Source organism: Ambystoma mexicanum, chromosome 4q, assembly GCF_040938575.1.
Source record: "Ambystoma mexicanum isolate Mex_15411 chromosome 4q, UKY_AmexF1_1, whole genome shotgun sequence".
In the NCBI taxonomy this organism is placed as follows: domain Eukaryota; kingdom Metazoa; phylum Chordata; class Amphibia; order Caudata; family Ambystomatidae; genus Ambystoma; species Ambystoma mexicanum.
In genome coordinates this window covers 1,083,046,986-1,083,058,918 of record NC_090928.1, presented here as the reverse complement: position 1 = coordinate 1,083,058,918, position 11,933 = coordinate 1,083,046,986, and the positions used below count along the sequence as shown (strand labels likewise).

The window sequence follows — 11,933 nt, the reverse complement described above, 5'->3', positions numbered from 1 at the left end:
CACCAAGCGCATGCTCCGCCAAAAGGTCTGGTTCCCCCACATGGACGCCCGGGTAGAGGCCGTCCTGAGATCGTGTCCTATGTGCTGCCTCATCACACCCAATTGACATCCAGAACCCATGCGCATGTCAGAGCTCCTCCAGAACATATGGGAGGCTGTCGCAGCAGACTTCTTTGGACCCATCGAAGGGGGGAAATACGTCTTGGCCGTAATGGACGAGTACTCACGATATCCAGACGTGCAGTTGATCTCTTCCACGGCCCAAGACAGACAATGGGGCTCCATTCTGTGGACATCAATTCACTCAGTTTGCGGAGTTCCTAGGGTTCTATCACAGAAAGATCACTCCTTTATGGCCCCAAGCCAATGGGATGATAGAACGGTTTACGGCCAATCTCAAGCTAGCCTTGCAGGTCGCACGCCTGACGGATCAGCCATATGAACAGGTGCTGAATCAACTGTTGAGGGACTACCGTGGGACACCCCACAGCACAACAGGAAAGACATCTGTTGAGCTTATGTTTGGGCGTAACACGCAGACTCGCATTCCGCAGGCAGAAGCAATCAGCCCACGGCCGGTGTTAGGCCTGGAATTCAGGGAGCGAGACGAAGCTGCCAAGGCCCGAATGAAAGAGTATGCGGATGCCCGCCGGCGGGCTCAGCAATCTTAGATAGAAGTCGGAAATGTAGTGGCTGTTCGTCAACCATCGACCCACAAACACACGGCAGCATTTCGAGAGGAGACCCTTCTCGTCACTCAGAAGAAGGGGTTGATGATCACCGCTCAAGGGTCAACCAGCGCAGTAACAAGCAACTCGTTCCATTTCAAGGAACTTCCGCAAGGAGGAACGAGACATCTGAGTGGGAGGGTGCAAGCTCCTATGGACGATGAGTCGGATGACCCATACTTAGGTGACCAGTGGGACGCAGACGAGTCAGAGCGGGATGCAGGGCCAGGAAATGCTGAAAGTGGAACGTCACCAAGGCCCGGACCAGCATGACCGCAGCGAGCCCCGAACAAACCTCACCGATGGATCGAGGAAATGGACTAGAGGCTCACCAGACCACCGCCTGTTGCAAAGAGTTTGGTAACTGTTTAAAAAGGGGGGAGATGTCACGTTGACGTGTCCGGGGAACGAGGGCGGGACAACCACAGGGAGCGGGAAGGAAAGGGAAGTGACGCGGGAGGGCGGGGATAGTACAGTTGAAGTTTGGAAGTTAATAAAGAAGCACGTATACAGCATCGCTCTATGTCTGTCCCTTCTGTGCTGCGCAGCGAGCCTTTCCTCGAGCGGGGCCAGAACAGGCACTACATTACATCCAGATTGCTATCAAACTGCTTTAATCAAATGTAGACCTAGACACGAAGGAAAGATTCGGTTTATTTGCAGCTGCAGCCTGCGAGAAGGAAATGGCAGTTCAGCACCCAACCACCAACGATGAAATCACCCTGCAGCCTAACGCGTGAGTCAGGGGGCCGCCCAAATCCGTAAATAGCACAGCAGGCAGCAGCTACGTGTTTTCTGTCCTCGTAGTGATACTCCAACAGCTGTCACGACAGCAGAAGCAGAGCAAGGACCTTTCAGGAAGGAGGACAGTGGCTATCCAAGGAGACTAACAGTGCGGTAAGAAACCCCTGCCGCGTGAGCACAACACTGGCGACACGTACACACTATAACACCTCCCCTTGCCCCCTGGGGAACACAAGCAGGCGAGCTGTATATTGGCAGGGCCGCTGGCGGGGCCTCGCATCCGAAGGTGGGCGGAGAATCCCCTCAGTGTTTACGTCCCAGAGGAGGAGGCGGCCGGAGAGGGGAAAACGGGCGGAGCTAGGTAAAGAGGCGACGCCAAGTGCTGTTTACGTGCGCAGCGTTGAGAGGCGTGGCCACTCGCGAGAATGGGATGTGCTAGGGAAAGAGGCGGGCTTCTGCCGTTCCTGTAGCAGCCAGTCACCGCATCTGGGGGCGGGGGGGGGCAGGGCGGAGCTAGGTGAAGAGGCGACGCCCAGTGCTGTTTACGTGCGCAGCGTTGAGAGGCGTGGCCACTCGCGAGATTGGGATGCGCTGGGGAAAGAGGCGGGGCTTCTGCCGGTCCTGTAGCAGACAGTCACCGCATCTAGGGGCGGTGCGGGGGCTGGGCGGAGCTAGGTGAAGAGGCGACGCCCAGTGCTGTTTACGTGCGCAGCGGTGAGAGGCGTGGCCACTCGCGAGATTGGCGTGCGATGGGAAAGAGGCGGGGCTTCTGCCGTTCCTGTAGCAGTCACCGCAACTCGGGGGGGGACAGATCAGAGACAGCAGGCGCTTGTCTGGAACCTTCAGAGCCTTTGACGCAATCGGAGGTACCACCAGAAGGTGCGTTAACGGCAGTGCTTAGGGGACGGGGACTCGTACACAAGAGTCGTGGGCGCGACCACCCATGGCGTTATCCAGTGTTTACAAGCAGAACTCTCGGGTTTAGAGGCAGTTGGGTGCTTTCACCCCATCTCCCCCCCCACCCTTAACAGCTGTCGCGCACTTGTCTGGGCAGGTCTCTCCCTCGCCTCTGTTCGGCGGTGGTACGTTTCGCGTAATCACGCGCGCACCCATTCTCCCCCGGAGAGAGCAAGCCCCCCACCCGCCCCCCTATTGTCTACTGAGGCATTGAGGCAAGCGGCCGCTCCTGTTTCACAAACACTGGCGCGGCCGCGCCTTTCCTGATTCCCCCGGTGGCCCAGTTCCCAACCTGCGACTGTGAACTTCAGGGACTTGTACAGGGAGTGTACAGAGAGGGCATTCGTGGTGTAAGTAAGCGTCGTAGGTCGTCATAACTGTCCCCTCTTGCAACGTCATTGTATTTGCAGGAGTAAACAATCCCCGTTTCGCAGCCTGGGCCTGCCCCACATGCCTTTGCATTGGTAGCGCCCCCTTGCTGATGTGGAGGGGCCCTTTAACCCCCCTCCTTGTTATCGTCGTGCGATCCTCGGTCCCTCCCCCTCTGTCAGCTGTTGTCTTTTTGTTTGTTGTCAGCAGCCCTGCGGCCTCGCGCTACCCGACACCTGGCGGCGCCTGCCTATTGGTAGGGAGGCTTGGTCACGTGATGCCGTCAGCTGTGACGGCTCTTTTGTTGCTGCACGGGCATGCGCAGGTAGTTGTTGCTGGGGTAGAAAGTGCTGCAGTGCCAGGCCCTTGGGAGACGGAATGTGGACACTTGCTGCCCTGGGACGGTGGATATGCGTGGTCCTTTATGCGCTTACTCGTGCTTTCGTTCTAAGTAGGTGTGCATTAGTTCTGAGAGAGACTGTTTATTCACCAGGTCCTTCTAACCGCACAGGCGTGATAATGTAATGTTTGTTTATCGGTAATCGTCATTGCTACTAGTCCTACTCTTCTTCCTCGTCATAGCGCAGACGTACATGTGAGGCCCCAGCCTCCCCGACAGGAGTTGGGAACTTCTCCCACCTTATTTACCCTCCCCCGCCCCCCGGAGGTATAAATACCCCTTTCTTTATCCACAATCTTCAGTTTTAATTTACCCACCAAGATCATGGGCCCAATCACCACGGGAGGGTGGGACAGGACCTCGGTACTTTTTTATTTCTTTAATGCGATACAGTTAAAAGAAAATAACTTTTCACACACCACTTAATACAACTAAAATCACACAATTAAGTTCAGTTTACAATTCGATCAACCTAGAATCTCGCATTGTGCAAAATGAATTAATAACCTCTGCTTTGCACTGCATTCTGTAGAAAGCAAGTACAAAATATAAGACACAAAACGGAATATAAGAACTAAAACACTTGCTACACAGAATACCACTACCATTTCCTTTACAGCAATTTGTTTTTTAAAGGCCTGCCAAATCTTTACAGTTGATAATGAGGTGCTCTGTCCCGACAGCCAATTCAGCCAGAAGGATTCATTTCTTACTTCATACAGTCCGGCGGCATGTTTCATATATAATGTAACGTAATACTTTCTCATGTGTTTACAAGCAGGGAGCACATGACACACCGTTTCCAGCACTCCCGAATCACAGCACAACTTAGATTGTTCTTCAGAATGCCTATCCAGGCACCCTAAACGTCCACAACCGTTTGTTTAGCCGCAATAACTTAAATATCCTTTCCAGATCGGGGCACAGAAAGTGTATTATGTACTTTTGTGGTTATCCGACTTGTAAAGTCTATTCTGTAGAATGTTGTTCGGTGAAGAATGACTAGATAAGTGGTTACAGTTGACTGCCCAAACCCATTCCGATGCCTTCTTAAGAGATCGCATAAGTACGCCTTCTCCTTCATACCACTTAGGAGACCAAGCAATTTCATTAAATAAGTGATCATTCAAGGCCTTAAATACAGACCTGGCATCAGCACACATGATCTTTATGTAGTTTCCCTCCTATTCATTTTTATTAGTGTAGTCAATGATAGCAAGCCAAGTTCAGTCGCACTGCTTCAATAGGAGTCACACTAGATAGACCCATATATTACACTCCAAACCTTTTGCTCACTTATCACATTCCGTGAATGAGCATTCAAGAGCGTAGACGATACCAGCCAACAAATCTCATAACGCAGGTAGTTGTAATTCTCAACTATCTACACAATTATCTGCTTATCTTGCTTTGCCAAATCTCATCAACGTATGTATTTGACATGTTCACAGTCTGATCATTATCCTTGCCATACTCTGTAATTGCTAGAGCTCTTCTGGTGATTCTGATACACGTGGAATAACAAATAACGAGGTAATTGGCATAGGCGAGATGGGTGATGATGGAACTACCCAGTTGTGACATGTCTTTTGTTGCTGTACAGGCATGCGCATGTAGTTGTTGCTGGGCTAGAAAGTGCTGCAGTACCAGTCCCTTGCGAAACAGGATGTCGACACTGGCTGCTTTTCAGTGATTATGCATGGTTCTTTGTGCTTCCTCGTGCTAGTTAGGTTTGCATGTGTTCTGAGATCGAAGGGCACAGTAAGTAAGTAGTATAACAGTACAGGCATGATAATGTTATGTTTAATTACCAGTAATTGTCAATGCTACTAGTCCTACTCTTCCTCGTCACATCACTGTTCTGTGAGGCTCCAGCCTCCCTGCTGGGATCCTTCTCCCAACTTATTACCCACTCTCCCCTCCTGGAGATATAAATACCTCCTTACCCACAGTCCCCAGTTTTAAATGACCCACTAAGATCATGGGTCCAACTCCCACAGGAGGGTGGCACAGGAAGTCAGTACTGAGATGAAAAAGTGTAGGGCTGGGAGTAATGACGTTTATCGCTAAGTAATCATAACATTACCTTCTTGTCCCAGTAATTATCTGTGACGTATATCAATGCTTCTTAGGAGAGCCCCATGAGAACGAATTGCGCAAACCATCCAAAATGCTACAGAAACACGCACACTTTATTGACTCTAAACTCAGAGAATCGGACTTCAGATGATCCCTGAACTCAAGACTGTGATGCTGGAAATGCATCAGAGGGACAAGGCCTGTGACTCCTTGTCCTTTATTGTTTTATCATGTATGTTCTGACTTGTTTTCCGTGCAGGAGTTCATGTTTGACTCCTGGCAGTGCGGTTCTTCCTGTATTTGGTTCAGTGAACAGACCTTTGGGATACCCTTATGGCACCCATGAGTGGGATTATGACCCTGTACTCCTAGTGTATGTTTTTGGGCCCCTGTGTGTGGCCCACAGAGCAGGGTACAGGCTGGTGGCAGCTCTGTGCTTACTTGACCGGTGCCCTGCGCAACCTCCATTTTGGGATGGCCAAGCCCTGCCATTGAAATCAGTTGATTCCTGATGGCGACAAGATGGCCCCTGTGGCCTCCTGCTTTCCATCACCTGTTACCTTGAGTTCCCGAAGTCCCGGGAAGCCCTAACTCTGTTCCTTCCCCCTGACTGGCTGTCTGGTGAAAGTTCCATAAATGTTAGTGTGGGGTTGTGCTGACCAGACTGTCTGGAGCCTTCCCAACAACCGTATGTTGTGGGTATGCCCGTGGGGTGGGACCTGGATGAATAGAGTGTGAAGAATATGTATGACTGAGACAGCCCTGCCCAAAACTGGTATCAATGCAGTGTGTAGTGCTGAATGGCAGAGTACTTGTCCGAATCCACATTATGTGTTGTGCGTGTCTGGGTGGAGAAGAATGGCCTGAATGCCCGGTGCACCTGATTGGCTGCCTGAATGCCCTTCTGAGTGATTGATTGCATGAGTGTTACCCAGCAGAGTGAAGGGGAGATCAACAGTATATCTGGGGGCTTCTCACTGCTAGAAATCGTTCAGAAGTTAAAGTTGATACTTGATGCTTACTCTCGAAGCCGAGCCAGAAGAAGGTGAACTGCTGTTCCCTTCGTGTAATCTGAAAGCTACTGTGTCTTCAAGAACTGATCCAAGAGAGGATCTGGTAAGGATACCTCTCCCCGAGCTACGATGCACCAGCTGATCTTTGCCAAAGCTCCCTGGTAGACAGACCTATAAAAGGCTGCTGACCGGAATAGGGGCCCGGCGAGGAGAACAAAGAGACGCACCGGACAGCCGTCCACAGTCGCCGACTACTGTTGCTGACCGTAGCCGCCGTGCTCCCTTTTTCCTAAGAACATTTGATCCAAGGACTCCCTTGTTCATCATCGTCAACCGCTTTCATCCTGCTGGAGAAAGCCAAGGTCGTCGACGATCGAGGAGAATCCGCCGGTGTGTTTCCCGCCACCCAAAGACTACAGAAACGCTAAGCTACTGAAGCCAGCCGTGGTCGCGTCCCAGACGCTGACGCCCTTGCTGGGCCAAAGTTCTTCACTGACTCTTTCGGGCAACAAACCATCGTCGAGGTGCACTGCACGCCTCCCCTGTTGCAGGATGTTTTTTCGACCACTCGTCAACGAGCACCGCAAGGACCAAATCTGCTGCCTCAACGACACTATTTACCCTTTCTTCATCTCGGAAGTTCGACGACCCGTGGCTCCTGCTTGAAAGGGAGTTCACTCAAATAGGGCCTGTCGATTCCCCGACTAAGAACTCTATAACACAAGGTACATTTGGGTTGCAGAACTATAGAAGAAGATAAGACTCTAATAGACAATATATGGACTGGACTTGTAGTGTATCTTCACTTACAGGTTGCCCAGGTGGGAGGATCCTCATACAGAACTGTGTCTGGTTGGTAGGGACTCAGTATTCTGCCAATTGTCTAACCAACTTGTCTTCCTCCTAAGCCTATGGTTGATGTGGTTTTGCTGTGTTGATTCGTATGCTATTTGAACTGAGTACAGTTGATGCGTTTTAATGGAATCGGAGTAATCATGGTACCACCTAGAACTGTATATATTTGCTATTTTAGAATTGTCGGAGCACAAAGTGTATTATTGTGATAGTTTGTGTATATAACATTGAACCTTAAATAAAGACTGAGTTTTAACTAATGCAGTGTGTGGACATTCCTTTGTGGGTGCTTGGGGACTACACTGTACTTAAGAACCAGCCCGCAACACCTCCTGATAAGCTAGGCCTTGATTGCTCGACCATAGCTACCGTAATAGAGAATCTTGGCTGGGGTCCTCTGTGCCTCTCCTCTACCATATAGAGAGCAGAAGTACAGACACCCTCCTCCGGTGAGTCTTTACAAAGACCCCTGCACCGAATAACCTGGTATTGTCATGCTGTACATTAAGTTTATACTGTTTGATGGAGTGTTGGGGTCAGGCCATTTGGCTGCCCTGCATGTCTCCTGCAGGCAGACCCCCACAAACATTAGCTCAGGATGCAGCCACGCTCCTGGCAGAACCACTCTGGACCTTCCGTGGAGGTGACTTACACCGTCATTGCACAGCCCATGGAAATGACCAACCAGATCATAGTAACAACCAAGACCTTATGATCTGCCTGAGCTACCCAATTGTAACCAATAGACTCTTATTTCTGATGGATTCTGTCTGTCGCTGGCCTTCCAAGACAATACAAGGCAAGTTCCTCCCGAGAGGAAGGATTCTGAAAGAAGGCTGGAAAAATAAAGGCCTGGGACCTATGAAACCAGGATACAACTTTGCGAAGAAAGGTAAGAACACATCACCAGAGCATCCAGCAGTACCTTAAGGATATGACTGGGAACCAAGAAGAGCCCCTATCTTCCCCCAACCTTTGATTTGAAGTAATGGCAACAAGAAAGGTAGCCTTTTAGAATTAGGAACTTGATATCTAGCTCTTACACAGGTTCAAAAGGGCCCACCCGAACAGACAAGAACACTAATGGAAGATCCCAACTTGACTCCCTGCACGCACTGGCGGGCGAGAGATGGAAAAGCTCTTGAGCAGCTTTCCTACCAGACACTCTCCCTCCGAGACCCAAAGTTCTCTAAAGGCTCTGATTGCCTCCCACTGAGCCCCAAGGGATGACAGTGCCAACCCCTTGTCATACCCATCCTGAAAGAATTGCAAAACAGGGAACACCACACCATGATAACAGTCAAAGCTACTCACACAAGACCTGGAAATTACCTCGGTGCTTCTCAACACTTGAGCGTAGCAGGCCATTGACATTTTTATAATGACCAAGCCAGTATCCCATTGTTTTCGCCAAACAGTAATTACTTTGTGGTAAATTACCATGAAGTAATCACTTCAAAATGTCATTGAAAAAATACAGTTCTTTGTCCAATGGAGTTGAAAAGGGGACAGAGAGGGTTTAGGCTATTGACAGGAATGCATGTGCCCCGCCCCAAAAAAAGAGATTAACAATTTAGAAGTAATGACCATAAAGTGAGTACTGTCAGCGAAGCGACATGGAACTGGCCAAGCCATTTGATCAGAACATTTACAGATTCATTAAACCACCTCTCAATTTCAAGACTGCCCAATGTATTGCATTTCCCTTCCGCACACCCTCCTGTCTGCTCACAGGGGGAGTCCAAGAGGGTGTCCCCCACACTGGCGACCCTGCTAATTTCAGAAGCACCAGAAACCACCCTCATTCAAGCCAATACAATACCAAGCAAGTTCTTCTGGAGAGGAAGGAATCTGAAAGAAGACTGGCAAAATAACGTCCTGGGACCTTTGAAACCTTGATCTTGATCTTTCCCAGCACCCTAGGAATCGGAGAAATCGTGGGAGAAAAGGCATAAGAGTCCCTTGGGCCTCGGCAAAGTTAAAGCACCCCCCTCTTCACCCCCTTGGATGTGCAAGCCTTTTAGGTTCACAATTGAATAGAATTTGGTCTTGTGCTTGGGTACCGTAAAGATGATTTAATACCCCTGCCTATCTTATCCCATATCTCTTAGAAATGCAATAGTCTTGCTTCCCACCATGCCACAGTGGTTGTCAGGACTTCTGTGTGTCCTGAGGAAATATTCCATTAACCTTGTTTAATGGAGGCCTGTCTCTAGTCTTCTGGCTTGACCTGCTCCTGGTAACCTCTCTCATTTTAGGTTTAGGGTATCCCAAGTATCTTGAAGCCCCCTGATGTCTTCTCCTTCCGGAGCCGGTCAGCAGGTTTGTCTGCCATTGACACTTTATTTTTAACCCCTCTGACTCCATCATATATGTCCGAAAGCAGTTTCACCTGTTTTGTATCTTACCCAAAATAAGAGCACAATCGCTCCCATCTTCACCAGACCTGTAAAACTACTTCAACCCGTTCAGCACTGTCTCTGCTATGTAGGAACCATATGTATTGGCCAAAGGATCCTTGAAACAGGCCTTTTTGAATGCTGAATGCAACATTTTGTCCACATAGTTCTGAATCACAGCCTCCTTTGCTGCCATTGAATTTTCCTAGAAGACTGCAAAGGGTAGAGTACACCACCCCTCAGAGGATGCATTTTAGACCTAAACCCTTGCATTCAAATGTGCCCCGGATCCTTTCATTCATCCAATGTCTTCTCCCTGTAGTCCAAAATCTCTACTATGAGCGGCAGCAAAGAAGTTGGCAGAAGGGTCCTTTTGGGAGGCTGGAGCTTCTCAAGTACTTGGATGAGAAAGATGGACATGGCATTACTGATTTTAGTACCATTAGCCAGGTTGGGGACATGCAGAAGCTTGAACATGTAGTAAACCGAACAATTTTTTTAAATTGATTTAGGGGGTCTATTTTCCTACATTGACAGTTCCTTTTCGATGAGTATTTTTGCCAACAGTTTTTTGCTGGAAAAAATTAATCGAACATTTTGCATGGCACTTAAATTGTCAGACACCCTAGCCGTTGCCCCACAATGCAATCTCAGTTGACCTGTCAACATGCATTTGGGAAGAGGGACATTCCACAAGACCGGACACTATTTCTGAACTGAAAATATGTTGCAGCAGTCAGATGAAGTAGGGCAGCTTCCAGAAATCCTGTAGAAACCCAGTCAGATGCTGTATGTTGAATGGCATCCTTACTCCAGGAATGCGGTTAGTTATTTCTTTTCAGGAAATATGGGACTCGACCTGGTTTTTGGGCAAACATGGTTATCACAGGTAAGTGAATACCGGCAGTGGCAACCGTTGTGCTTGTAATTTTATGTCCAAGCCCTTCTCTTCCCGAAGGCTCCAGAGGACACAGAGTGGAGAGCAAGACACAATAATTGTTTGTAATCAGAATTAAGTCTTAACACTGATGACCTGCATGCAACAGTATGCAACTGAAGGGAGAATGCAGCATGTAGGTCTGCCGGGCCACCCTATTAAATCTGCCTGATTCGAAGATGGTTGACATCTTTTCAGACCTCAGGAACCTGAATGTGAATGAGTCGCAAATGTGAAGGGTGAGGAGAAACTCACGCAAAGGAGGTGGACCCACAGAATGCCAGCAAAGCAGGAGAACCCACAAAATGCTGCCAGCCTATAACCTGAACCTGAGCAAAGCAGGAAAGGCACTAATAGTCAAACACTGCCCTTAGTTTGTAATTGGAACCTTAATTCAGCAGTGTAAAGTGAGACTGAAGCAGGCCATTTCTGCTGAGCTAGAGACGCGTTATAGAGGGTTGGTGTGTTTAATATCAAGATTAGAGGACCAAACACTAGTTGACTAAGGAAAATGCCCCAAACCCCTCAGGAGTTTAGAGAATGAAGTCCTTCTCTGCCTGGGGCGGAGGGGGGGCTGGGTGGGGGGTCGGGTGGGGGGTCAGGTACGCCAAAGTTGTTGGCAGCTAGAAACTACAGAAAAGGAGAAGTTGTTGATAATAATGGCTCAACAAGTCCACCACAGTTTAGGAGAACTTATTATCCTGCTGTGGCTTGAGTTTGGCAGGGGGAGTAGTGAAATGTGAAATCAAGACTGTCATGGGGAACAGAGCGAAGAGAGCATTGGCTGGGAGGCTGGCGCTAATGTTTATTGTGCTTTTAAGCTAACGAGGCAGGTGAAGACCATCCTACGCAGACAACCTTGGGGCAAGGGAATACAAATAAATGGACTTGCCTGAAGACCCCCAGGGCAAGTGGGTGGTCAGGCAATGTCTTGACGCGTCGGGAAAAACCTGCTGGCCACAATTAGTCCTATAGAAAATCAACACCCTATGGACTCCACATTTAAAGATAAAGAAAGAAACATGCTGGGGCACTGTAAAACGAACAGACTGTGATGTAACTGAAGGACGTTTTCAGAGGATGCCTCTCTTAGCTCTCGATTAAGAAGACCTGGTTTGACATTTGTCAAGCACATTAGGTCGTCGTAGATTGGAACCTGTGCACGCACATTGTTTAATCCTCCACCCTAACACTGCTATTATGCAATTTACTATCTGTTGCGTTTCCCTTTATCCTCTTGGCCTTTCCCTGTTCAGAAAATAAGAGATTACTTTGATTCTTGTGTGTTCCGCAAAATTTCCAGATGACAATTTTCCACCTTGTTATACCATTACAGAAGGGCAAAGACCATATGCAAATCAGGCTTGGTCCCACTTCTAAAGGGGCAGTCCAGCCAGAACTGTTAGTCTGTATCCCTTCTGCACAAGACCACAACCAACCCCAGATATGGTT

At 48.9% G+C, this 11,933-nt stretch overlaps 1 protein-coding gene across 3 annotated transcripts in view; it reads left to right on the top strand.

The window, feature by feature from the left end:
• Positions 1 to 1,507: 1,507 nt before the first annotated feature.
• YPEL5 (yippee like 5) overlaps positions 1,508 to 11,933 on the top strand; it is a 31,777-nt gene continuing 21,351 nt past the window's right edge. Inside the window, exon 1 of one of the 3 annotated variants that reach the window (XM_069608657.1) lies at positions 1,508 to 1,625. The gene's annotated coding sequence lies outside the window, so the exon portion shown is untranslated. Of the gene's footprint in view, positions 1,626 to 2,199; positions 2,352 to 3,109; positions 3,250 to 11,933 lie in introns of those variants that run through there. The other 2 variants (XM_069608655.1, XM_069608656.1) reach the window with 2 other exon arrangements.